We start from the raw sequence: 26,274 nt of genomic DNA, 5'->3' as shown, positions 1-26,274 counted from the left end.
GAGTTCTGAGGGTTTGGGATACTTGCTTCCCAACCAGAAACTGGCCTTGGGCTACAGCCTTAGTGGTAGAGCCCAGGCCATAGGACCTGTCCTCCGGTTGACCATGATGTCCTGTAAGATGATCCCTGCTTGCCGTGTCCCTTGGCCAGGTCCTGATGGAGGAGTCTCCACCCTCACTCCCTTGGTCTCACCACTTGTAAACCATATGTCCGAGTCTCAACGCAGGGGCCACTTTGATAGGTTTCATCCCAGAAAGAGCAAAACTTGTCTGATGACAGGTGACAACCCCCTGAGTTTTCCCCAGGTCTTTCAGGGTCCCGGGCTTAGCTTGAAGGCCAAGATTCTATGACCTCCCACAACCTGGCCTGGAAGAGGCTCTCCTGCCAGCCCCTGTCACGTGGGTGTCAGGGATAGGGATCACTACTCAGACAACACAGATTTTAGGGAGTTGGTAGATGGGTTTGCCCTTTGAAGTGCATGTCACTCATGTGCCTTTGCTGACTGGGAGATGCGGCCCCACCTGCCCCTGCCCAGGAGGCGTGAGGCTGGCACAAACCTTGGAGAGATGCAGCTTACCTGCTTCCCTTGTTCTTTCTCCACAGCGGGAACTGTGGAGCGCATTTTGTTTTAGAGGAGAGGCGGTGCTTTAGAGGACAGGGTCTTACGTAGCCCAGGCTGGTCCCTGACTGACTCAATATGAGACTAAGAATGGTCTTGAACTCCTCACCTCCTGTCTATTTCCCAAGTGATGACAGGCATGCGCCACCATGCCCGGTTCAAAATCGTAGTTCTTAATGACAGGAATGTGTCTATTTTTGCTATTTTCTTGAGCACAGCTAAGATTCAAAGCCGGACCAGGGTGGGGTGGAGTTGGGTGGGTGGTTCAGAGAGTAAAGGTACCTGTCACCAAGCTGGCGACCTGAGTTCAGTTCCCAGGACACCCACACGGTGGTAAAAGGAGAGAATCCACTCCTGAACTCGTGAAAGTTGTCTGTGCCATGTCATGCTTGCTCTATCCATCCGTCTGTCTGTCTATCTCTATCATCTATCTATCTACATCCATCCATCCATCCATCCATTCATCCATCCATCTACCTATCTATCATCTACCTGTCTGTCTATTATCTATCTATCTATCTATCTATCTATCTATCTATCTATCTATCTATCATCTACCTGTCTACATCCATCCATCCATCCATCTACCTATCTATCATCTACCTGTCTATCTATCCATCTACCTATCTATCATCTACCTGTCTGTCTATTATCTATCTATCTATTTATCTATCTATCTATCTATCTATCTATCTATCTATCTATCTATCATCTACCTGTCTACATCCATCCATCCATTCATCCATCCATCCATCTATCCATCTACCTATCATCTACCTATCTATCCATCTACCTATCATCTACCTGTCTATCTATCTATCCATCTACCTATCATCTACCTATCATCTACCTGTCTGTCTGTCTGTCTATCTATCTATCTATATCTATCATCTATCTGACTACATCCATTCATCCATCCATCCATCCATCCATCCATCCATCCGTCCATCCATCCGTCTATCTCTAGCTCTCTAGACACAAACTTCACAAAATATAGTCAGAAATTTAAAGATCCAGAACACTTTTAATATTACTATTACCATAAAAAAATAATCCTACTGCTAAGCACAGGTAGGTGGATCTCTGTGAGTTCGAGGCCAATCTGGGCTTCATAGTGAGACCTTGATGATAAATAAATTAATTTAAAGATACACGCATGGAGTACATGATTGAAAAATCTTACTTGCTTGCCCTTAGGGTGTATCTGGATGTGTTGTCAGAGTCGAACTTGAAGTCATCCATCTTGTGACTGTCTCATCCATTTTAATGAGTTAGTAGTATTCCACCCCCCAATTTGGCTTAATTTGCCTGGAGGTGATTAAACAGCCATAATCAAAGCAAGGTGGGTTCTGGTGACAAGAGCAGGATAGTATGATTCTGGAGTGCAGGAGAGGAGACCCTGTCTTCCCCAAAACACAAAAGCTAAAACCCAAGAGTTGCAGTCAGAACCAGCCCTGTTTGTCCCACCCTTGTGTACGAGGGAAGGGCAGTGGCTGACAGGGGGGAAGTAAAGCCAGAGGAAGTGAAGCAGCAGCAATTATAGTTCGGTATTCGGACCAAATAAACAAACACCAGGAAGTTGCACTCAAACCGAGGGCAGCCATGCCACCTGATGAGTCACTGTCACTCACTTAGCAAGCATGATGGCGGGGCTCAGAGGTATTTGCCATGTGTTGGGCAGAGGAGGAGCAGGATGCCCAGGGATGGATTCCAGAGAACTAAGTGGCCCTCTGTGACCCCGGACACCATCTGAACTTCCTTTTGTGCAAGGTGAAGTTGATGATGCCCTCTTCTGCTTCCAAGAATAGTCAGGACAAAACAAGAGGGAAAATGGGACACGGGGCTAAAAGTTCTCAGAGGGCACCTGGGCTGAGCCATGACAACCCAGCTTGGCTAGTCTCTCTAATCCCCATTATGTGGATGCAGACACCAAAGCATCAAAATAGTCCCTGCTTCTCAGCCCAGTCTCTGAGCCTTCACTCTAGCCAGGTGCCTTGCTCGTGCTTGTCAAGGGGACAGACTCAGGTGAGTATATTGGCTTATCTCACCACAGAACACACTGTGAGCCGGTCTGGACATGTATCTCAGTGATAGAGCTCCTGCCTAGAGTCTTTGAGGCCCTGGGTTCTGTCAGCAGCATGAGAATCGTGTGGGTAGCCTCCAGTCAAGCAGGCCCAGAGGAAGAAGGGAAGGTGTGTGGAGAAGATGCTATGGAGATGTTTGACCTGAGCCTTGGAATGGGAGAAGTTCCTTGGGGTTGAGTAGAAGAGCATTGTTCCCACCAGGGAGAACCACATGGGAGAAAAAGCCTAGAACTTTGGTCTCAACTGGACGTTTGGGGGCGGGGGAGATAGTGGAGAAGTTAGGCAATCCACAGCGGCCGAGGAGGATGACGCTGAGGTCACATTGTGCAGGTGTGGACCTGAACCCGGAAGACTCTCGCACTTCCTGTTCTCTGCAAGCAGATCATCTTTAAAAACCAAGCCAGACAAAAACAAAACAAAGACACGTGAGTGTGGGCATGGTGGTGTGTGTGTGTGTGTGTGTGTGTGTGTGTGTGTGTGTAAATGTGTGAGCAGTGAGCAATGCAGGTATGTATGCCCTAGTGTGGAGGCTGGAGGTTGATGGTGTCTTCTTTCTATTGCTTTCCCCTTTATTTTCTGAGGGGGTCTGTCACTGAACTCAGACCTCTCCAAATGGCCACCTGACACCAGTCTGTCACCACCCGCCCAGCACTGGTATTATAGAAATATGCTGCCAGGCCTGCCCAGAAATGGGTGCTGGGCATGGAACTCAGGCCTTCAAGTTCAGGCAACAGACGCTCTATTGACAGCCGTCTCCTCTGACTCTTTTTCTCTTGAATTTTTTCCCCCAAAGTTATATCTATGTTGGTGTGTATGTACATGTTCATGCAGGTGCCCATGGAGGCCAGAAGACAGTGTTGAATCCCTTGGAGCTGACAGTTACAGCTGTGAGCCAATCAATGTGGATTCTGGGAACCAAACTCCTGCCTTCTGCAAGAGCAGCAAGTGCACCTAACCACTGAGCTATCCTGCAGCTTACCTTTTTATTCCTTTTTCTTTTCTTTTTTCTCTTTCTTTTCCTTTTTTTTTTGAGACAGTGTCTCATTCTGTAGCCCAGGCTAGCCTCTTAAATATACAACTATCCTGGCAAAAATGGTGTGGCACTTAAGAGCACTGGCTGCTCTTAAGAGCACTGGCTGCTCTTAACCAGAGGATGCTCGTCCAGACGACTCAGATTCAATCTGCAACACCCCTTCCAGAGCATCTGAGAAAACCCCATGCACATAAAATAAAAATAAGTAAAAGTTAACAAAATGTACAGCAGTCTTGTATCTTAGTTAAGGCATGAATGAACAACCCTGGGCAGCTCATCTCCCCTGAGCCCCAGCTTCTGCATCTGTAAAGTGAGGGGCCCCCCTCTCCCTTTGCTTGGCTAGCTCAGTCCCCGCTGGCCTCTGTAAGTTGCAACAGTCAGGATGGATGATCACTGGGGGACAACAGTGGGCAGGGGAGACTGGGGGAAGGGTTATGCTCACCACCTAGGCAGAAGGCAAGGCGGCTTGAACTGCCAGCAGCCTGGGAGAGAGCAGTCTGGGGGCTTTGGGGGGAGATGAAGCTGAGGAGGAAGCCATGAAAGCAGAGACAGAAAGCTAGGAGGTAGGTAAGGGAGGGGCAGAGTGGCTAGGAGGGGCTGGAATAAGGGTTGTGGTCAGTGGGGTCAAATAGCATCAAGCCTGGTGGAAGGGAAGTCTCTACTGACCATTTTCCTTTACCTCCTTAAAACACACACACACACACACACACACACACACACACACACACACACTCATGCACATTTTTATTTGAGTGTATGTGTCTGTGTGAGAGAATGTCACATGTGTGGGCAGGTACCCTCGGAGGCCAGAAGAAGGGGTCAGATCAGATCCCCTGAAGGTGGAGAGGACGCTGAGACTCAAGTTCAGGTCAGCTGGAAGAGCGGAAGGCACCCTTAAGCCAGGTCTCCAGCCTCTGGACCACTGTACTCTATTGACAGGCTCTCAGACAGCTAGGTGCCCATACACCACAGGCTGGGGGGATTGACTGGCCTTCCAGCTTTCTACCTCACTTTCTACACAGACAGGCCATGCCCCACAAACAGCAGTTGTGCTGAAGTTAAAGACCCATCCTGGGGCTGTAGGGAGGAAGGCCAACCCTTTAAGGAGACCTTACCGGAGACCCTTACCACTGGGCCGGTAGGCGGGCGGCAGGGGGCCTCCTCCCTGCCCTTTGGAGCTGCTTCTCAGGTAATTATATCTCCTGGGCTTTTCATCCTGCACCTTCAAAGCACCTGTGATTCTGGTGAGCCCCACCCCTGCCTTTGAAGTCAAATCATCCGGGTTTACCCTGGGCAGGCCTAGACCTAGGCAGGCCTAGACCTGGGACACCCAGGCCTCCAAGACTAGCCTTTCAGCTCCCTGCAAGTCCTCTTTAGCTTTTCTTCCTGTTGTGACAAAACACCAAACAAAAGAAGCTTAAGGAAGGAAAAATTTACTTGGGCTCCTATTGGGGGGGGAGGTATAGCCCGTCATGGTTGGGGTATCGGGAGTAGGAAGAGGCTGATCACATGGTGTCCACAGTCAGGAAGCAGAGAGAGAAGGATGCTGGTGCTCAGCTCGCCTGCCGGCTCCCTCAGCTCAGCCTACAGGGCAATGCTGCCCTCTTCAGTTAATGCTTTCTGGAGACACACCCAGAGGTGTCTAGAGTTACACCCAGAAGTTCTAAATCCCTTCAAGCTGACAAGGATTAGCCATCAGCTTCCTTTCCTGAAGGCAGTATTTCTGGCTGTCAACCTGCTGCGGCCTGGGATTGTGTAAAGGATCTGACCCCAGACCTGTTTCTGTTAGCGTGGTTTGTCGGTTTGCAGAGGGCTTCACCTCTCCAGTGCTATAGGGACAGGGATGGGTACAACTGGGAGACACAGAGAATGTGAAGTTCTTCTCTGAGGTCTCCACCCCAGGCCCTTATCACCGATTCACTCACGCATACCCCAGATAGCTCCCCAGGACTGGCCTCATTCTGCTTCCTGATGACCACCAGTGTCCTGAATGTCACAACTCCATAAGATGTCTTGTTGCCCGGGCTCTCTCTTGCTGACTAGTCTCCACCTCCAGTGATGGGAAAGTGTCCTAGATTCATTTCACAATTAACCATTAGACTCGCTGTGTGACAGGGCCACTCAGGGTTACCTTTGCCAAGTAACATTGTGTCCTTGTGCCTCAGCTCCCTCATCTGCCAAATGGTAGCCACTCTCGCTTGCCAAGCGCTGTGAATCTGTAATTCCAGTCCCAGGGATCTGATGCCCTCTTCTGAGTTCGGGTCCCAGCACCCCTGAAGGGAAGGGGGCTCACAGCTGTCTACAACTGTCCAGTTCCAGAGGATCTGACTCCTGAGTCTCTGCAGACAAGGGCACAGAGACACATGCACACACATGCACACAATTCAGAAAATAAGAAATACTCTTCTCTTTGAAACAGTGTCTCAGTCCATAACCCTATGTAAACCAGGCTGATCTCCAACTCACAGGGGTCCACCTGCCTCTGCCTCTGGAGTTCTGAAATTAAAGGAGTGCCCATAAAATATCTTAAAGAAATTGCCTACATACTTTACATTGTATACGCATTTGCACAAATGAGACATCTAGTGTGTATTTTATAAATAACATCTTTTTTTTTGTTAAAAACGATTTATTTAGCCAGGTAGTGGTGACCAGGCCAACACCTGGGAGGCAAAGGCAGGCAGATCTCTATGAGTTCAAGACCAGTCTGGTCTACAGAGCAAGTTCCAGAGGGGAAAACAAAACAAAACAAAACATTAAGGGCTGGAGAGATGGCTCAGTGATTAAGCACACCAACTGCTCTTCCAGAGGTCCTGAGTTCAATTCCCAGCAACCACATGGTGGCTCACAACCATCTGTAATGGGCATCTGATGCCCTCTTCTGGTGTGGCTGAAGACAGTGACCATGTACTTATATATATATATACATAAAATAAATAAATCTTTAAAAAAAAGGGGTTGGGGATTTAGCTCAGTGGCCCTGGTTTCGGTCCCCAGCTCTGAAAAAAAAAGAAAAAAAAATTAAAGACGTATTTAGTGTGTGTGTGTGTGTGTGTGTGTGTGTGTGTGTGTGTGTGTATGTGTGTGTGTGTGTGTTTGTGTGTGTGTGTGTGTGTGTGTGTGTGTGTGTGTGTGTGTGTGTGTTTCAGATCCCCTGGAGCTGGAGTTACAGGTGGCTATGAGCTGCCTGTCCTGGGTGCTGAAAACTGAACTCTAGTCCTCTGCAAAAGCAATGTGTTCTTTTTTTTTTTTTCTTTTTGGTTCTTTTTTTCGGAACTGGGGACCGAACCCAGGGCCTTGCGCTTCCTAGGCAAGCGCCCTACCACTGAGCTAAATCCCCAACCCCACAATAAGTGTTTTTAACCACTGAGCCATCTCTCCAACCCCTTTCTTTCTGTCCTGGGAATTGAACTTAAGACCCTGTACAAGCTAAGCAAGTACAAACCTTACCACTAGTTATATCCCTAGCAGTTCACTTTTATTTTGAGATAGGATCTTGTTAAGTTTCCCAGGCTAGCCTTGAACTCACTCTGTAGGCCAGGCTAGCCTTCAACTTTCAACTTCTTGCCAAACCCAGTTCTTCTTTTCCTTCCTTCTCGTATCTTCCCAGTCCTCTCTCTCTCCTCTTGTCTCGTCTCTTTCCCTGCTTTTTATTACACTTATTAATTTTGTGTGTACACGTGTGTCAAAGGACAACTTACAGGTGTCTCTCCTCACCTTTTGTGTGTTCTCAAGAGTAAACTCGGGTCATCAGGTTTGGGCAGCAAACACCCTTACTTACTGGGCCCTCTCGCCTGTCCCTCTCTCTTTTAAGACAGGATCTCACTCTGTAGTCCAGGGTAACCTGAACTCGCCATGTAACCTAGGCTGGCTTCCAACTTGAGGCAATCCTCCTGCTTCAGCAGGAGTGTTTGGATTACAGGTGTGAGCCACCACATGGAGATTTTCTCTTTTCATTTTACAGTTTTTTGAGACGGGGTCTCATGTGCCAAAGGCTAGCCTTGAATGAGCTATGTATCCACGGCTGGATTTAGATTCTCAGCCTTCTGCCTTTACTTCTCAAGAGCTGATGTTAGAGGCATGCTTCCGTGGCTCCAACCAGCCTCTAACCAGCCTCCAACCAGCCTCTAACCAGCCTCCAACCAGCCTCTAACCAGCCTCCTATTAGCCTCTAACCAGCTCTAACCAGTCTCCAACCAGTCTCCAACCAGCCTCTAACCAGCCTCCAACCAGCCTCCAACCAGTCTCTAACCAGCCTCCAAACAGCCTCTAACCAGCCTCCAACTAGCTCCAACTAGCCTCCAACCAGCCTCCAATCTCCAACCAGCCTCCAACCAGCCTCTAACCAGTCTCCAAACAGCCTCCAATCTCCAACCAGCCTCCAACCAGCCTCTAGCCAGCCTCCAACCAGCCTCTAGCCAGCCTCCAAACAGCCTCTAACCAGCCTCCAACTAGCCTCCAACTAGCCTCCAACCAGCTTCCAACCAGTCTCTAACCAGCCTCCAATCTCCAACCAGCCTCTAACCAGCCTAACCAGCTCTAACCAGCTTCTAACCAGACTGGCACTGGCCCCAAAAGAGGGCTTATGGTACTGCCAGGGAAACAGGTTTACTGGGGCTTAAGTGCTTGCCTAAGGTTGCTCCCCTGCCTGTCAGTGCTAGAGCTGGGGTTCAAACAAGGCCGCTTGGCTCGGTCCTACTTCCTATTTCTCTGCTCTGGGTGAGAGGTTGCTCTTCATTTCTGGGTGACCTTAGGAGAGTATCTCCACCCTTCTGATCTCCTCCCCTCTGAGCTTCCTCCCCAGCGTGCCTCCTTTCTGGCTGTGAAGCCACCTTCTTCAGTTACCTAATATCCATTCTGAATACCCTGGGCTCAGAAGCACTCTCTCCACCCACTGACTCTCAGGGCAAGGTCTTCATCCAAGCCATGGCATTTCCTCTCTCCAGCAATTGGCTCAGAGAGGGAACCTTATCCCAGGCTGGGCCAATCAGGCAATCCTGGGACAAACAGGAATTCTTGGGAAAGAGGAGCATTCCCAGTCAGTGGGGTGAAAGAGCAGCTGGGAATGCAGCCAAGACATACACACACACACACACACACACACACACACACACACACACACACACCCCATAGGGGTGGGATGAGAAAGTAAGCAAGAGGGAGAAGGACTAAAGAAAGGCACCCTGTTGACCCGGCATGAGCCCTCAAATGCCCCACCTTGAACTTCCTCCTTAAGCCTTGTAATAGATGTCAGCCTATTACAACCAGAAGGTCTGATTCTTACAGGGCTTGAATTGGGGTTTTCAGCAGCCACTGCTCTAGACACAGTGGCAAAATACTGGTAGGTGGGGAAACTGAGGCTCAGAGGAACAAAGCTATACGCCTAAGGTCATTCTGCCAGGAAGCACTTTCTGCCTGCTACTCACACAGGCTCTCTAGGGCCCATGACCGGATCTCCTACAGCGTACTTGGAGAGAGGGTGATAGCATGGAGGCTGCGGATGGAGCTGGGTCCCTCATCACGTGCACACGCACATCGGAGGCCTCAGCTCCCTCCTCCACACTTTCCTACCGGAAGCTAGGAGTAGCCTAGAAGAGGGGTAACCTTACACTAAGCTTGGGTCTCCTTCCCAGGATTGGGGTAGACTTTTTGTCTGTGGCTGTTTACTGAACCAGGCATGGGAGAATGAAAAGATGAACTGACCCTGCATCCCTGCCCTGCAGAAAGCCCCTGATCTTCCCCCAGCAGACAGCTGGATGGTGATGCGTGACGAGACAGAAACCCAGATGGGACAATACATCATTTCTTTAAATAACGCTTTGCTAAGTTTGAAAATATCACAGGCTTTTGAAAACAAATTTTGGAAAATTAAAAAACAACAACTCGTAACCCTGCCGCCTAGGAGACTCCTTTGATAGCCCATCTGCTTACACTCCTGCCAATCTCTTCCTTTCAGCACTTCTTTTTTTTTAAAGTAAATCTTTTTTTTAAATATACATTTTATTTATCTATTCATTTAACATATGTGAGCACACTACAGCTGTCTTCAGACACACCAGAAGAGGACATCGGATCCCCATTACAGGTGGTTGTGAGCCACCATGTGGTTGCTGGGACTTGAACTCAGGACCTCTGGAAGAGCAGACAGTTCTTAACCACTGAGCCATCTCTCCAGCCCCCTTTCAGCACTTCTTAAAACTAGAGTTCAAGCCAGGCGACCACACAAACTCCTCCCTGCCTTCACCATACACTATTGGTCCTGATCATTTCCTCCATAGCAAGACCAATCATGTTGCGAAACCATGCTTTTAGATCGTGTAATGACTTTCATTCTTGAAAGAATTATTTACTTATCTTATGTATGCGAGAACGCTTGTCTTCAGAAGAGGGCATTGGAACCCATTACAGATGGTTGTGAGCCACCATGTGGTTGCTGGGATTTGAACTCAGGACCTCTGGAAGAACAGTTAATGCTCTTAAACTCTGAGCCATCTCTCCAGCCTATGTAATTGTTTCTAGATTGTGTAATTTTGTATATATGTGCGCGTGCACACACACATATGCGTACATGTGAAAGAGACAGAGACACAGAGAGAGACAGAGAGACAGAGAGACAGAGACAGAGACTATTTTAAGGGGTTTGAAGAGACGGCTCCTCTGTTAAGAGCATTGAGCATTGATTGCCAGTTTAGAGGACCTGGGATCAACTCCTCGCACCCATATGGCAGTTCATAACCATAACTCCAGTTTCAGGGCCCCTGTGCCTTCTGAGAGCACCAGGAATGTACATGCAGGCAAAACACCCATGCACAAATAATAATCATAAAAAACCAAGAGAGGTTATTTTATTAGATATCAGATAGTAAATATTAATAATTTATCATTATTATCATTAATTGTTATTAACTATTATTTAATAGATATTGACCATCGTTATGTGGATCACTTCATTTCCTTAATTTTCTTCAGTGGCTGTCAAGTTGTTTCTAAGGTTTCCTTATGGTAAAACAAATTGATCAAAACAGGGAGCTATCTATGATCCCACAGTTTGGGAAGTTAAGGAAGTTTGAGGCCAGCATGGGCTCCCTAGTAAGTTTCAACAGAATGAGAACGAGGTCCTGTCTCAAAACAAAAATGGGGGTTGGGGATTTAGCTCAGTAGAGCGCTTGCCTAGCGAGCACAAGGTCCCTGGGTTCGGTCCCCAGCTCCGAAAAAAAGAAAAAGAAAAAAAAAAAAAAACAAAAAACAAAAACAAAAACAAAAAAACAAAAATGGCGCTCTAGTAGCTGTGGCTTACCTCAGCGGAACAGCAGCGTGTCCTGCATGCAGAGGTCCCGGGTTCTAGTCACTGCAGCAAATAGATGAACAAGGGGGAAAAGGAGCAAGAATAGAAGGGGGTGGGGAAAGATGTTCCTTCAGCATTGATGAGCAGGTGTGAGGAGAATGGTCTAGAAGTTGAAGCAGGCTGAAGCAGGGTGGTGGCCACAGACTGGCAGGAGATGAGACATCTTTGAGTAGAAAGGACAGGTAGAAGGCTGAGAGTAAAATTGCATAGAGTGGGGGAGGAGATGTACCTCCATTTTTACATACATTTATTTGTGAGTGTATGATGTGGGGGTGGGGGAGGGACTCACAGGACACAGTGCCCTATTTTCCATCATGTGGGTCCACAGGATCTAACTCCAGTCCTCAAGCTTGGCAGCAAATACGTTCACCACCAAGCCAGCTCGCTGGCTCTCACCTTTTCAGAAAGCTTAAGTGCTGAGGGGAATAACTCCTGGCTCCAAGTGGCACCTGTCAAAGGCTCTGTCACCAGGTCAGGTGACTTTCTGTTTTGAGACCCTTTTCTGGCAACACATGCCTAAAAATACCCAGCACCTGCCTGTGCCTTGCCAGACAAGGCAGCTGTAACTTGAGAACCATGAGTACCCCTGGGGTGCAGGGACTTAAGAATCTGGATTTGAATATGGTTTGGCCTAACAGCTCTGGATGGAGCAGGGACTATTGAACTGGTTTATAAGTGGTATAGACACGGTGACAGTTGGGGCAAGGACTTTGCCTAGAAGGGTTAGCAACTCTGACGGGGCTACTGGGAAGTTGTGAATTTTAAATCTGGGTTGGGAAAATGTACTGGCTGGTTTTGTGTGTCAACTTGACACAAGCTGGAGTTATCACAGATGAAGAAATCTCTCTTGTAGAAATGCCTTCATGAGATCCAGCTTTAAGACATTTTCTCAATTAGTGATCAAGTCGGGAGGGCCGAGGCCATTGTGAGTGGTGCCATCCCTGGGCTGGTAGTCCTGGGTTCTATAAGAAAGCAAGCTGAGCAATCCAGGGGAACCAAGTCAGTAAGCAGCATTCCTCCATGGCCTCTGCATCACCTCCTGCTTCCAGGTTCCAATCCTGTGTGAGTTCCTGTCCTGATTTACTTTGGTGATGAACAGCAATGTGGAAGTGTAAGCTGAATAAACCCTTTCTTCCCCAACTTGCTTCATGGTCATGATGTTTTTTGCAGGAATAGAAACCCTAAGACAGAAGAGATCATTCCATCTACTATCCATTCATCTATCTATCTATCTATCTATCTATCTATCTATCTATCTATCTATCTGTCAGTCATCTATCCATACATTTATCAACTATCATCTATATCTCCCTATCTGCTATCAATTATCTATCTATCTATCTATCTATCTATCTATCTATCATCTATCTACCTATCCATCCACCCATTTGTCTGTCTATCTATCTATCTATCTATCTATCTATCTATCTATCTATCTATCTATCTAAAGGATTTCTCTACATAGCCTTGTCTGTCCTAGAACTCATTCTGTAGATCAGGCTGGCTTTGAACTCAGAGATCCACCTGCCTCTGCCTCCCTAGTGCTGGGAATAAAGGTGTGTACCACTGTCCCTCTGCTAATTTATTTTTTGACTGACTGTCTCACTATGTAGCCATGGCTGGCCTAAAACTTGCTACATAGACCAGGCTGGCCTTGAATTCACAGAGATCTAATTGCTCCTGCTTCCTATACGATGCAATTAAAGGCTACTAGTCTTTTTTTCTTTGAAAAATATATATCTATTAGTGTGTGTGTGTGTTCTGTGTGTGTGTGTATGTGTGTGTGTGTGTGTGTGTGTGTTCATGTCACTCTGTGTGCCTCTAGGTCATGTAGTCATGGGGTTGAACTCAGGTGGCCAAGTACCATTACCCTGAGCTTCCCCTCAGGATCTAGCAATTATATTTGTCAGTGTTACAGACACTTTCCGTACATGCTTGCCATGCCAACCCGGGTGCAGAGTACTCAGGTGCTTTCATTAGAAAACAAAAAAACCATCAGACATCTCTGATCTTGCTGCATTCACTTTTCCTGGGGAGATGCAAACAAGCATCTGCTCATCCCAGGTAAGGGACTAAGCCACAGAAAAAAGGAATGATCCTACCCAATCTGGCTTGGTGAATGAATGTTCAATGTGTCTATTACAGCTGCTTATAGGAGCAAGAGGGAACGGTTGCTTAGGGGTATTTAAAAAGCAACATGAAAAAAGAAAAGAGTCCCAGTCCGGCATGGGTAATACCTCTCCACAGCTTCATGGGAATGGCTCCCCCTTCTATAATTTTCTACCTCCCAAGAACTCTAATTCCCAAAGGCCATTCAACTGCGGGTTGGGGAGAGTTACACATCACAGCTACCAGTAATCCCTCCCCCATTTTGCCATGGAAAGCCCCCAAAACTCACAGATTCATGGAGGGAGAGTTGAGTAGAATCTTTGATCTGTTTGGGTGCCTTCCTACTTGGGGTATATATCTCCCCAGACAAAGTTAATGCAACAGTCTTTCTGGAACTCGGGTTCTCCTGGAAGATGAATGAGAAGATAGGAAAATGATCGACGCATGTTAGAAATTCAATTTTATTGGGAGGACAGGGCACAGTGAGCTATTGAATATGGACTGCATGTGAGGGGCTCAGCAGTCTTACTCTGGTAGGAGATATTTGTCTCAGAACAGTCCTGCCTCTTCAGCTTCCCTAGAAAAACCAGCAGAGCAAACCTTTGAAGACACCTTCAAAGGTGCCTGAAAAACTGTAACCACGGCAGAGGGGACATCAGGTGCAAAGGCATGGAAGCTGAATGCCTACACCTGGCTATAGAGAAAGCAAGAGGCCAGTGTCCAGGAAAAGGGGGAGACGGGCTCAGGCATGCCTGCCGAGGGAGATGCTGATCAAGGCTGTGCAGAGATCTGCAGTCGTTGGCTCCACTTCATGACATGGGGAACTAGTTGCAGTTTTGAGCGAAGTGCTATATTTTGGATGGGTTTCTTTATTCTGGTGCAAAGAATCAAAAGAAGGGTCTGGTGAATGCTTAGTAAGCATTCCTCCACTGACCTAGATTTTTAAGGAATCCCTGATTCTCACATCGACACAAACACCTGCAGAGGACAAGGTTGGAAAATTGGTGCTGTCTTAGTGGATGTCCAAAGCACCTGGGCAGAGCCTGGACCACATGGCAGCAGTATGGTAGGGTGGAGGTTAGAGTCTAGGGATGCAGGATGTCCTGTCCACGCTGATGGGACGAGGGGGAGCACTCAAGGATGATTCCAGACCTTCTGACTTGGAGACTGGAAGCAGGATTGGGGAATGCTGTGAAGAAACGTGTGTGGAAGGGGAAGCAGCTGAGCCCGCTAAGAAGCGTCGGCAGACAGTTGGAGCTGGAGATAAAAATAAACTTGGTTGCATATTACGCATTTCAGTCATCTGGGTAAGACGTGGGGACCTCACAAATCAAAATGGGATAGGGGCTGGAATGACACCTCCAGAATCGGTTAGTTAGGCAGCCAGGAACGAGGCGGGGCAGCTCCACCGGATCAGATTCATTTTGTACAACTACACAAAACGCTCCGTGGAAGTCCGTTCCATAGCCTCACACTCACCCTCCCTATCTCAAAGGACAACTGGATCTCGTTTCACCTTCAGAGTTGACGCACACAAGGCTTTCAGAGAATCGAAACTCTAGCTAGCCCGCGAGTGTCTGGGACAGTTTGTCTGCATCCCAGGACTGTAGTGGATGGGACTCGGGAATCTGGGCCTTGGGTCTCTCACGGTGCCTTTGCGAGTTGCGAGAGGACAGCACCATCCTCCTGGCTGGAGATTTGAGCGTGGTGCTTCTTAGTGCGCGGTCCCTTTAAGGCTCAGAGAGTGACCTCAGCTGCGCGCTCCGGCCCCGCCCCCGCCAGCGGCGTTCCGAGTGCGCAGGCGCGTCGCGGCGGTACTCGGCGGGGCTCGGGACGCGCCAGCGGCGGCTGAGAAACCGGGCTGCGGCGCCGCCTGCTCCGCCTGCAGACTCCAGCGCCATGGGCTCCTGAGGTACCCGGGCGGAGGGATGCGCGGGATGAACTGGGGCCAGGCGGGGATTGCACTTTGGGGAGAACCCCACGCTGGGGACTTCCCGCAGGGAGGAAGGGACTTAGAGGCCCCCCGAGCAGCCCGTGGGTGTGCCCGCTTCGCCAGCGTGGCGGGGCCCTGAGTGTAACCCGACCTGCTCGTGGGGGAGCCGGGGTGGGCGGCGCGGGGCCCAGCCTCTTACCGATGGGACTGTGCGCGTCGCGGTGGATGTGCTGCATCCTGGCAGGACTGAACGGAGCGGAGAGGCGTCGGTCCCCAGTGCAGTGGCTTTGACCTGGCCGGGTGGTCGGCCCTTGAGGCGGTACATGCGTAAATGGGGGGTGTGCGCGCGTTTTGCACACAAGTCAGTAGATTTGGAGGGGGACAGATTGGAATCCGGGGCCCCCAGGATGTTGGATGCTCAAAGGAACCCTAGAGATTGTTTGGGTGTGTTGTGCCTGTTTTCCGGGGCACGCCCTTGGACACCTTGCTTGACTAGGACTTCAGGGCTAGGGAGCTCCAGGCAATGGCAAAGCAAAGGAGTCTGGGGAATGGGCTCGGAGTTTTAGTTTGTATCCTTTCTGGAGGACTGTATGAGGCAAGACATCGCATCCATCCTTCCCTTGGAGGTCTTGGTGGGGCAAAGCAGGTGTCGTCCTGCCTGATACCTGTGTGTGAGGTGAAGGTCCATGTATTATTCATCCGGATGCCAGGTGCTTTGTGTAAGGAGAGAAGTAGCAATCTGTGCCCTGGAGGCTAGTGCTTCAGACCCAGCCAACACACACACACACACACACACACACACACACACACACACACACACACACACGGTGCAGGTCTCAGAGGTCTGGCTTTCTTGACGGGCTGTTTGCAGCATCCCTCCGTGTCAACAAGTTTGGTGGGCCCTTGGGCTCTGTACAGCTGAATATCTTGAGAGTTCTGTTCTGTGCCTAAGTTGGAACCCTAGGGTGGGGGAGCCCCAGAAGCCAGGCTGGTGCCCCCACATGCACATAGATGTGAGGATCTAGGCATCCAGGAGCCCTCAGGGGCTTGGGCAGAATCAGAATTGGAAATAAGTACAGGGATTCCAGAAACACAAGACAAAGGCAGAGGCGTACAGAGGTGGATTCAATGCTGGGGAGATGGGAGGGGGGAACAGGCCAGGAAAAAAACAAAACAAAACAAGACTTCAGTACAGAGGGATAGTTGAGCCAAAGTTTGGCGACTGACATTCCTCATAGGCTTTTTGCTATCCATGTTATCCCAGTTTGTTCTCACAGCAGTTGTATGACTAAATTATCATGCATGGTTACGGGAGAGGAAACTGAGGCAGCAGGTCAAGGTGGGTGGGGTGGGATGGAGATTAGTGACTCACTTGTCGGTGTGGTACTAGTAGGCTCTAGTAGAGTCCTTCATCCCTACGTATGCCAAATTGCCTTGTAACGTACTGAGAATCTACTGTGTGCTCAGGGCTGCCTCCAGTCCCTGCTGGCCCATTTCTCTCCCTGATGTTCCTGATGTAGAACACGGAGGAACAGGATCTAGTACCTGCTTCTAGAGGCTCCCAGTCTGCCGGGGAGGTGAATATAGATTGTGACCCCATTGGCCAGTGTCGGTGGTGAGGCTCTAAATACTCCCCTAAGATCCTTATGTGACCTGGGCGTCCTTGTGCAGTCCTGGGGGATGACTGGTAAGTTGCTCCCAGGGTGATGGGGTTGTACTAAGAAGGAGAGAAGAGCTTCTGTGTGGGAGGGCGTCAGTGACCAGCTTGTCCTAGTTCTGTGGCCCTGGCCTCCTGTCTGCAGTCTGCTTTCTCCCATTCTTTCCTCTGTTTTGGTCGTGTGCACTTGGTCAGGACCTGAGGCACTCAGGAGGCACTGTGCCACCGAGCCATGTCCTCAGCCCTCTAGCACTCTCTGCCTTTGAGGTTTTGCTCCTGTTTGCCAGCTGGCCTGCCCAGGCCTCTCCCCAAGAGGGGCTCAGTGCTATTTCCAGTCCCCACTGTGGCATTTCTCTCAGCATGTTCCCTGGAGTAGAAACTGCTAGGCAAGGCAGGGCCCAGGCTTTTATTGTTTTGAAAGTGAGTAGCAGCGAATGAGACTGGGGATTTGGTGTGAGTGTTGGGAAGCCTGGAGCTAGGCTCAGAGTTTGGTGTGGGGTCTGCCCCAGGACCTTGGCTGAGGCTTTGGGGGGCAGCAGGTACTTCCTGAATATTTCCTGTGTGCCCTGAATTTGCTGGCCATCAGGTAAGAGAGGCCAGAGACCTGGGTTGTCCCCTGTCAAAGGCTGTGGTTGGCTGAGGTAGCCCAGTACATAACTAATACATTTGAGGCAGTGTTCTACTTGGGGTGGGGAGAGGGCTCTGAAGGGACCCAGAGGACAATAGGAACAGCAGCTCGTTTCTTGAACACTTACCGTGTGTAGGCACAGTTCAAAGTGCTTTCATGAGTCCCATTCCATCATCCTCCGTCCATGAGGTGGGGCTGCCAACCGGTCTCATCACAGGTCAGTTGGTCGGCTCTCCAAGCCTTGTTCTTCCCTTCTGACCTGAGGTGTGCTCAGTGCCTTCCTGGTCCTGAAGTTAGAGGTGCAGTAACGAGGAGGAGAGGAGGGTTCCACGTAACAGGAGCCCCAAGCAGACACAGAGTCCTGCAGTGTCTCCCTCTCAGAGGGTTTTGATTTGATCCCCATGTGGTCAACAAAAAAGCCTTTGAAAGTTTGAGAGGAAGTGGTGTTGTGCATCTTCACCCTGCGTCTTGCTTCCTTCATTCTGGACCATAACTCCAAGATGACCTCCCTCCTTCCTGTTTGCTGCCCCTTTGGAGCCTGGCGTCTCTTTAGTCTCAGCTCTGTTTTTCCTTTGTTAACCTTCTGGGCTGAAGGTCACTGTGCTCTAGGCTCTGCTCTCCTGCTGGCCTCGTCTTTGTCTTTCGGCTCCACTGAACTAAACCTGTTTTGTTTTGTTTTGTTTTGTTTTAAATTGGTGACAGGGTCTCCCGGTATTCTAGGCAGTACTTGAATGTACTATGTGGCTGAAGATGACCTTGAACTTCTGACCCTCCCTTTATCTCACAATGCCTAGGATTATAGGCATGTACTGCCTGCCCAGTTTATCAGGTGCCAGCCCTGAACTTGCTTTCTTAAGGATCAAACCTCTGATTTTCCCAGATCTCCTGGGTTCTTAGCTTCTCTTGTCACCTTGGGAGGGGCGGTCAGTCACCCACCGTTCATACATGGACCCCTCAGGTCTGTGAACATGGGCAGAAGGAGCAGGGGATGGAGTCAGTATTGGAGCCAGGCAAGCTGGGCATAACGGCTGTGTCTTCCTTTGAGCTCCATGAAGGCTTCTTGCTCTACTTTGCCAGGTGCCGGGGTGGCTGCATTTGATGCAGTGCTGGTCCTTCCTGTATGAGGAATTGCAGTCATCCCGTCTCTGGACAGAGGCTGTGAGATTTCGTGTCTCTAGAGGGGATCTTGCAGAATCCTGCAGAACACAGCTATTCCAGGAGGTGGGGGCTGATGGGCTGTAGGCAGTGAACATGAGAGTTGAGGGAGGAAGCCCAGTGGGTGCCTGAGTGTAGGCAGTTGAGGGTTCAGGAATCTGGGCCAGGGAGATGGCTCAGTGAGTAAAGCGCTTTCTGTACAAGGCTGATGACCCAGCTTTGATCCCCAGAGCCTGTGGTGGAAGGAGAGAACCAGCTCCTGAAAGTTGTCCTCTGACATCCACATGTGCGCTGTAGCATACGTGTGTGTGTGTGTGTGTGTGTGTGTGTGTGTGTGTGTGTGTGTGCGCGTGTGTGTGTGTATGTATGTACACACGCACAGACTAATAATAGTAATAATAACTAAAGTTTAAAGTTAGAGGCTTTGCAGACACATTGAATTGTGGGAGGGAGCAGGAGAGAGGAGGTTAATGAGCTAAGCAGTTCCCGTGACCTGGAAAGAGAATTAGGAATTGTGGGTCAAATCCTTGCTTTATTAGCACCGTGTCCTTGGACGGGTTGCTTAACAGGTATAATTCATGGTTCTTAAAATTAAGGTAGCCAGGCATGGTGGCTCGTGCCTTTAATCCCAGTACTCTGGAGACAGAAGCAGATGGATCTTTGTGAGTTCTAGGCTAGCCTGGTCTACATAGTGAGTTCCAGGACAGCCAGGCTGCATTGTGAGGCTTTTGTCTCAAACAATAAAGTAATAAATGAATAGATAAAATCAAGGTGGTGGTATTGTTGCACATTAGGTAATCCTTTTACTTTGGAGGTTGAGGCAGGAGGATGGGTTTGAGGCCAGCCTGGGGAAGGACAGAAGCTGCAGTTTGCCTCATCTGTAGAATGCAAGTACCAGCCGCATAGACATTACAGGGCTATGGCGACCCAGCGTTCTGGTTAGCGCACAGTGTGCGGAATGGAGCTCGAGTGTTTTGTTCTTCATCCACCTTGTTTTTTACAACAATGTCTCTCCCTAGGACCTGGGACTCTCAGGCTAGGTAGGCTGGCAGGGAGCCCCAGAGACTTGTCTGTCTCTGCCTCTCCAGTCTGGAATATAAGCGTGCATTAGCACGCCAAGCCTTTCACACAGATGCTGGGAATCGAACTCAGGTCCTCAGGCTTGTGTGGCCCAAGCTCTCTTTCCTGTTCAATTTCTTCAGGAGTCCAGTCTGTCAGGCGTAATGTGGGGAGCTGCATCCATCTAGAGAGAGAGACACCAACCGCAGGACAATTACAGTTGTCAGGGATGCTTTGAGGGGTCCTTGTTACCTGGGCAGGCGCTTTTCTGAGGGCAGTGACAGTTACCATGCCACCATGTGGAAAGGTGGAGAAAGTGGGTTTCAGGCAGAGGCGCGGGCTTACACAGTGACGTGAATCGACGTCACAAAACCAACCACGCAGCCCTACAGACAATCGCGGCCGTACAAACCGGTCCCTAGCAAGACTGTCATTCATGTTCACTGAACGTGACTTCTGCCTCTTGGAGGCCAGATTCAAGATTTATTGACTTTTATTTTGTATGTATGAGTGTTTGCCCCGTGCGTGCACATGTCCAGCATACCCAGAAGAGGATGTTGGATCCCCTGCAACTGGAGTTATAGATACTCGTGAGCTGCGGCTGTTGGGAATTAAACCCGGGTCCTCTGCAAGAGCAGCCAGTACTCTCAACCACTGAGCCATCTCTCCAGCCCCCAGCCATCAGTATTCTCAACAGCCATTCCTGGAACTCTGCTCTTCAAAGGCCCAGAGAGGAGAAAGCCGCATGCAGGGGATACTCAGGAGCTGGATTTAGCCTGAGCAATCATGGGAGCATTTGCTCACATTCCTAGATGCTGCTGTGATCGCGTGGCCCAAGCTGTGGCTGGACAGCAGCATACACACTGGAATCCCCCTGCCTTCAGTCAGCAGCGCCCCACTGTCTGTCTGGCTTGAAACCTGCACTGAGTGCAGCGTGGAGAATTTCCAGTGGGCAGATGGATGGCTAATGCACTGCCGCTCAGGATGAAGCGGACATTATCCTTGAAATGTGATGGCCCCTCCGTGGCGACCAGAATAGGGCTGTCCTGTTTGCTCCTTGATTTATTTATTTATTTATTTATTTATTTATTTATTTATTTATTTATTTATTTATTTTTGAGGTCGGGTCTCTTTGCATAGTCCTCCCTATCCCAGAATGCATCGTGTAGATCAGGCTAGGCTTGAACTCACAGAGATAATCTGTCTCTGCCTCCAGAGTGCTGGGATTAAGGGCATGTGGCACCATGTCCAGCAATTTAGTTTTCATTTATTCGACAGTTTTATTTATTTATTTTAGACAAGGTCTCCTTGTATATCCCTGGCTGGCCCAGAACTCTTTACGTCGACTAGGCTGGCCTCGGATCTGCCTGTCTCTGCCTCCCAAGTACTGGGATTTGAGGTTTGCTCGAGGCAAGGCGTATGTAGTCCAGGCTGGCTCAGAGCTCCTGATCTTCCTCCCTTTAACATTTGAGTGCTGGTGTGTACTCCCATGCTCAACTTAGAACAGGATGGTCTGTTAAGACTGAGGTTGTGTCACTGGAGGCCAGCAGTGCCCAGTGTCTGCCTGCAGGGGGTGAGGGAAGTCTCCGACTCCAGTGAAGGCAGGAAGCCTAGCAGACACCTCCTTTTCCTTCTCTGAGTTGGAAACCAGAGGGGAAGATCCCACCCAGAAAGCCTTTGTGCCTGAGCAGAGTCACTTCCGGCTCTCCTGTGTGTTGGAGTCCCACATGAAGGGCCGACACTAACTGTGAGAAGCTCTGCATGAGAATAGTCTGGGCTGTAGCCTGTGTGCTGCCAGTGCTAGTGGAGCGGCTTCTGTTGATTCAAGACACCCTGGGCTACACCGGACTCCATTTCAACTTCTCTACACTTCCCCGCAGAAGAAGGCTTTGCCGTTGAGTTTGATGTTCATTCTCGGTAGGAGCTTACTCTGTCTCACTGTTTTCTGAGCATGGGTCATGGGTATTTGCCTAGGTTGGCCACAGGTGAAGAACAATGACTTCGAGCTTTGCTTGAAGTTCAGTGGGAGGAATTCGGTCCCCTGCCTCTATCCTGGCTGCAGCAAAACTGGAGTGATGGCCTTGGGCAAGCCACTTGCTGTTTCTAAGCTCACAGTGGGCATCTGCTCGCCTTCCTGTGCTGGGTGGGTTCCCAGGACAAAAAGGCTGGTCACTAGGGTGAGGGCCAGGTTGGCAGGTCACATGGTTGTGAAGAAAGCCGTACATGCACCCCTTGTTTCTTTCACAGCCTGAAGTCTGAGCAGGGATCTTGTGAAGAATGTTTCTCTTGCTGAGACTATCATGGTCCATCCCAAGATGGCTGTTCCCCTCTCTCCCCATTCCTCCTGAGGTAATTACATTTGTCACCCCAAAAGGGATTTTCAGGTCACACAGCCTCCCCACCCTGAGGGACATACATCTCTCTTCTGATGAACTCCCCCTTGGACATGCTACATCAAGAGAGACTGTGTCCCGTGGCAAATGGCAGAGGACCTCCACTCTGCAGAACGCAGCTGTTCTCCAGGACCCATGGCCATTTTTAGAAAAGCTCTGAAGGCACTGCTGTAGCTGCCGTAGCCTCTGGCCTCCATCTCTGTTCATCTTGTGAGCAGTGAGGGGGATCCCACAGGACTCAGTGTAGGTGTCTACACTGCACAGTGCTGAGTGTTGGCAAAAACGTGTGGTCGTTTTTATATTATTAACATTGCCGTGTAATAATGCCGTCCTCTCTATGAGCTGTGTAGGGCTTTGCAGGCTACACTTCCCTTGGCCCTGAGAATTCTCTAGATGGGAGGCAGGGACTCAGAGGGTAAATTGCCTATGGGCCTCAGAAGAAAGCAGGCTCTCCCTGGCCTGAGTGCCCACCAGTGTTGCTCTTCCTGAGAGAGACCACCGCCCCTTGGAAAGCCTGGCATACCAGGTGGCCAGAGGTGGGAAACTGTAAGGAAGCTACTGGTTGATGTGTGTGGCTCTTGCCTGGGGTGGGCTGACAGGCAGTCAAGCCAAAACTGTATGGATGCGGTTCATGGTAGTTGGAGAGAAGGGAGGACTTTCAGATAGTGGGTCCACGTGGAATGCTCACAGAGGCCAGGGACATAGCCCTGAGGTAGAGTGAGTCATCTTGAGTGGTTTGGGGTCCTGCCTCACATCCAGAAGACATTGTATGATGTGTGAGTGTTCCGAAGGGGTTTAAGGCTGCAGGAACGTGACATTCTGGGCTTGCTAAGGATGAATCGTTGCTTCGTGAAGCAGTTGCTCTGGTGCAGTTAACGGGACTTGATATTTTAAAGTCCCCAGACGTCTCTGTGGGAGCAGAGCCCGAGTGTGGACTGTCTGGGTCCCTCTCGCAGAGATCTCTCCCACTCAGCTGGGGCCAGGAGGCCTTTCCTTTCACCCACACTTTCTAGTGGCTGGGCTTGATTTGGGGAAGAGGAGGGAGCCCTGTCCGGCTGGTTACATGTCCTCAGCCACCCTCATTCTCAGGGAGGACACTTGATTCCTGCCTGAAGCAGCCCCCATCCTTCAGGACTGGCTGGCTACAGGGTGGTGCTTAGATAGGATGGCTGTTGGGCACATGAGTTATGTAACGTTAGTGATGGACCAGGAGCAGAGACGGTGGATGTCATGTAACGTGAGTGTTTGCATAGCTGTGATGTCCCCACAGCTCTGTCAGAGTGTGATGTGAGGTCTTTTCTTTCCTGTGGGAAGGCTAGACTGGCAGCTAGAGACCCTCGGTTCTCTGTCCCACTCTTCCCTCCCAGGCCTACCAGATACCCCCCTTTATACTGGTGCCTTCAGTCAAGGACGTCAGTTAGAGCGAGGTATCTTGGTGACCCATTTATGTCCATCAGGGCATCCGAGCTGGAGCTGGGAAGGGCTGACAACCTAGGTCTAGTCTTTTCATTTTTCCTGTGGCCAAGCTGGGGAGAGACCCTGGGGCATGTGTGTTCCTAGACATGGGCTCGCCTATTGAGCTGCACCCCATCCCCGAGTCTCCCCATATGTATAAGTAAGGGGAACAAGTTCATAGGCAGGACATTGAGTGAGTTGGGTCTGATCTGGGTCTATTATTATCTTCTCACCCAGAGCCGGGTTTGTTGAAAACTCAGCTTTTCTCTGCCATTTCTGCCCCTACCTCAAGTGTCATTGCCAACACTAAGTTCATTTCCTAGGTGAACAACTTGAGTGTATGCCACCTCTGCTTGACTTGTCTGAACGTACAATTCCGAACCCCTGGAAGCTGCGTGAGGGATTGGCCTGCAGACGTGTCACTCTGAGCAGAGTGACCGGTTACACATACATCGGGCATTGCTGCTGCTTTGAAATATCCAAGGCCTGGACTCAGCCTCATTGTCTCTGTACAGGGAGACCCAGGGAAATTACAGCCTGTGCACCATTGTGCAGTCACGGCAGAGGCAATGGAGGGTTCGGGGCTGTTGTAGACAAGCGGCTGAATGAAAGCAGCAGGTAGAAGGTGCCACACCCAGAAGCCCTCTGTGGAGTGAGGGAAGTGCTCCTGTGTGTAGATGGTCCCTAGGCAGTCCCAGGAAGCCAGGACTGTGACACCTCTGGGGTGGAGGGCACTGGCGCTGGCCACTGCTTGCTGATGTGCCTCATTCTGCCTGCAAAAAGAACAGGGGTTCCCAAACTGGCCTCCAAACTCCTAGGTTCAGTGATCTTCCGACCTCAGCTTCCTGAATGTTACCAGGCTGCTTCTGATGGCTGAAACGTGAATGTTACATCCTTGAAGAAAATCACACGGGTTTAAACGAACTCCCTGCTTGCCCAGTGTAGGAAGGCCAGGCCACCCTTCACAGGCAGCCAGCCTCACTTTAGGCCCTGACCCCATCCAGTGAAAACATACCCCTGGTTTTCACAGAAGGGTCTGGGCAGGGTTGGGGTTCTTTAGGACCTCTAGCTCTTCCGCTGCTGTTGGCTGGCTTTGGCACTTTTAAATCCCTGCTGTGGTCAGTGTGCTTCCTCTGAAACATTGAGGGCTTTCCCCATGGGCAGCTAAAGCCCTGGCTGTCCCAGACCCCTCCCTCTGTGGTGGCTCTTGATCCATGCTTACTGGAGAAGCTGGGTTTTGCACTGTTGGCGTTCCTAATGCCCCACCTCCTCGCCTGTGCTCACCCAGCTCCTTGGCTGCTGCCCTTTAAAGCAGCTCCAGGCATCAGTTCAGTGTCTTGCTCTATGCTGCCCTCTGCCCTTCCCACAGCCATCGCTGTCCCTGCTGCTGTCACTTGGGACTTCCTGCATTGTGTCCCAGGTACCTGACTTCCCTGGGACTCCTTGTGGTCACTTACCCTCCCAGGTAAGGATGCTCACAGCTCAGCACCTGGGATTCATTCTGCCTGGTTTGAGCATCTGATGCATGGCCCCTCTGGTCTCTGTGGTGCCTGGCTTCTCCCCTTCGTGTCAGGGAGGCCATCTAGCTTTGTAGAATAGTCCTTTGTTCTCTTTCACTGCTGTAGAGGTGTCTACTGGCTGCTTATGACATTGTGTAGCCCTCCCTGTGTGGACAGGCATCTGTGCTGTGGCCTCTTCTGCTCTTGTCTTGAGGCCCTTGCACACTCTTGTGTACGTTCACCAGGATGGACCGCCTGCTCACTATGTACTTGTGAATGGAATTTGTTGTCTGGGGTTGGCTATCTAGTGACCCTGCACAGAGTCTTGTGCTGACACCCCAGGGAAAGGCACCTGCAGTAGTCTTTGTTTAGAAAGCTTGCTCCCGGGGACTGGAGAGATGGCTCAGCAGTTAAAGAACACTGGCTGCTCTTCCAGAGGTCCTGAGTTCAAATCCCAGCAACCACATGGTGGCTCACAACCATCTGTAATGGATCCGAGGCCCTCTTCTGGTGTGTCTGAAGCTACAGTGTACTCACATACATAAAATAAATAAATATATTAAAAAAAAAAAAAAAGAAAGCCTGCTCCCAGAAGGTAGTGAGGAGGCTGGGATTCAGGATTCTGCAGCCATGTTCTCAGTGCTAGCCGGGATATTAACTCATCAGAGAGGCTCCAAAGCCTCTGCCCCACAGGCACACATGAATCTGTCTGCACGGCGTGCATGAGAACTAGTAACCAGAATTCAGCCTAAACCCCAAAACACTGAACTCTGGGCATGATGGTGTACACTTTTAATCCCAGCACTCTGGAGGCAGAGACAGTCAGATCAGAGACAGTCCTGACTTGTCTACATAGAGAATTCAAGGTCAGAGAAGGCTCCATAGTTAGACTCTGTTTTTTTTTTTTTTAGAGAAACCAACAGGCCAAACCAAAAGACCCCACTAAATTCAGGGCTGGAGAGATGGCTCAGTGGTTCAAAGCACTTGTTGATCTTGCAGAGGACCCAGGTTCCACTTCCAGCACCCACATGGTAGCTGGGAACCATCCTAACAGTTCCAGGGAAGCTGTTGCCCTCTCCAGACCTCCGTTGGCACCAGGCATGCAAGTGGGACACAGACATAACATGCAGGCAAAACACTCACACACATACAGTCCTAAAAATCACAAAACAGCAGCGAAACCCCAAAGAAACCCAGAGCAAAATCACTGAATTCAAGGCAGGGTTAAGTGATCCCCAGGAACTGAAGGGCTTGGATCCCCCTGTTGCAGCCTCTGCTTCTGATGTCCCCACTCGCCAAGCACAAA

At 49.9% G+C, this 26,274-nt stretch overlaps 1 protein-coding gene across 8 annotated transcripts in view; it reads left to right on the top strand.

Annotated features, from left to right (window-relative positions):
- The first annotated feature begins 14,989 nt into the window (after nt 1–14,989).
- Tmem184b (transmembrane protein 184B) overlaps nt 14,990–26,274 on the top strand; it is a 42,485-nt gene continuing 31,200 nt past the window's right edge. For 2 of the 8 annotated variants that reach the window (XM_087558221.1, XM_087558218.1), the window contains exons 1-2: nt 21,332–21,538; nt 21,869–21,970. The gene's annotated coding sequence lies outside the window, so the exon portion shown is untranslated. 8 annotated transcript variants of the gene reach the window in all.

The sequence above is a fragment of the Rattus norvegicus genome, chromosome 7 (assembly GCF_021556685.1).
Source record: "Rattus norvegicus strain SHRSP/BbbUtx chromosome 7, alternate assembly SHRSP_T2T, whole genome shotgun sequence".
Taxonomy (NCBI): Eukaryota; Metazoa; Chordata; class Mammalia; order Rodentia; family Muridae; genus Rattus; species Rattus norvegicus.
The sequence above is the reverse complement of the archived record's forward strand: the minus strand, read 5'-3'. Positions and strand labels throughout refer to the sequence as shown.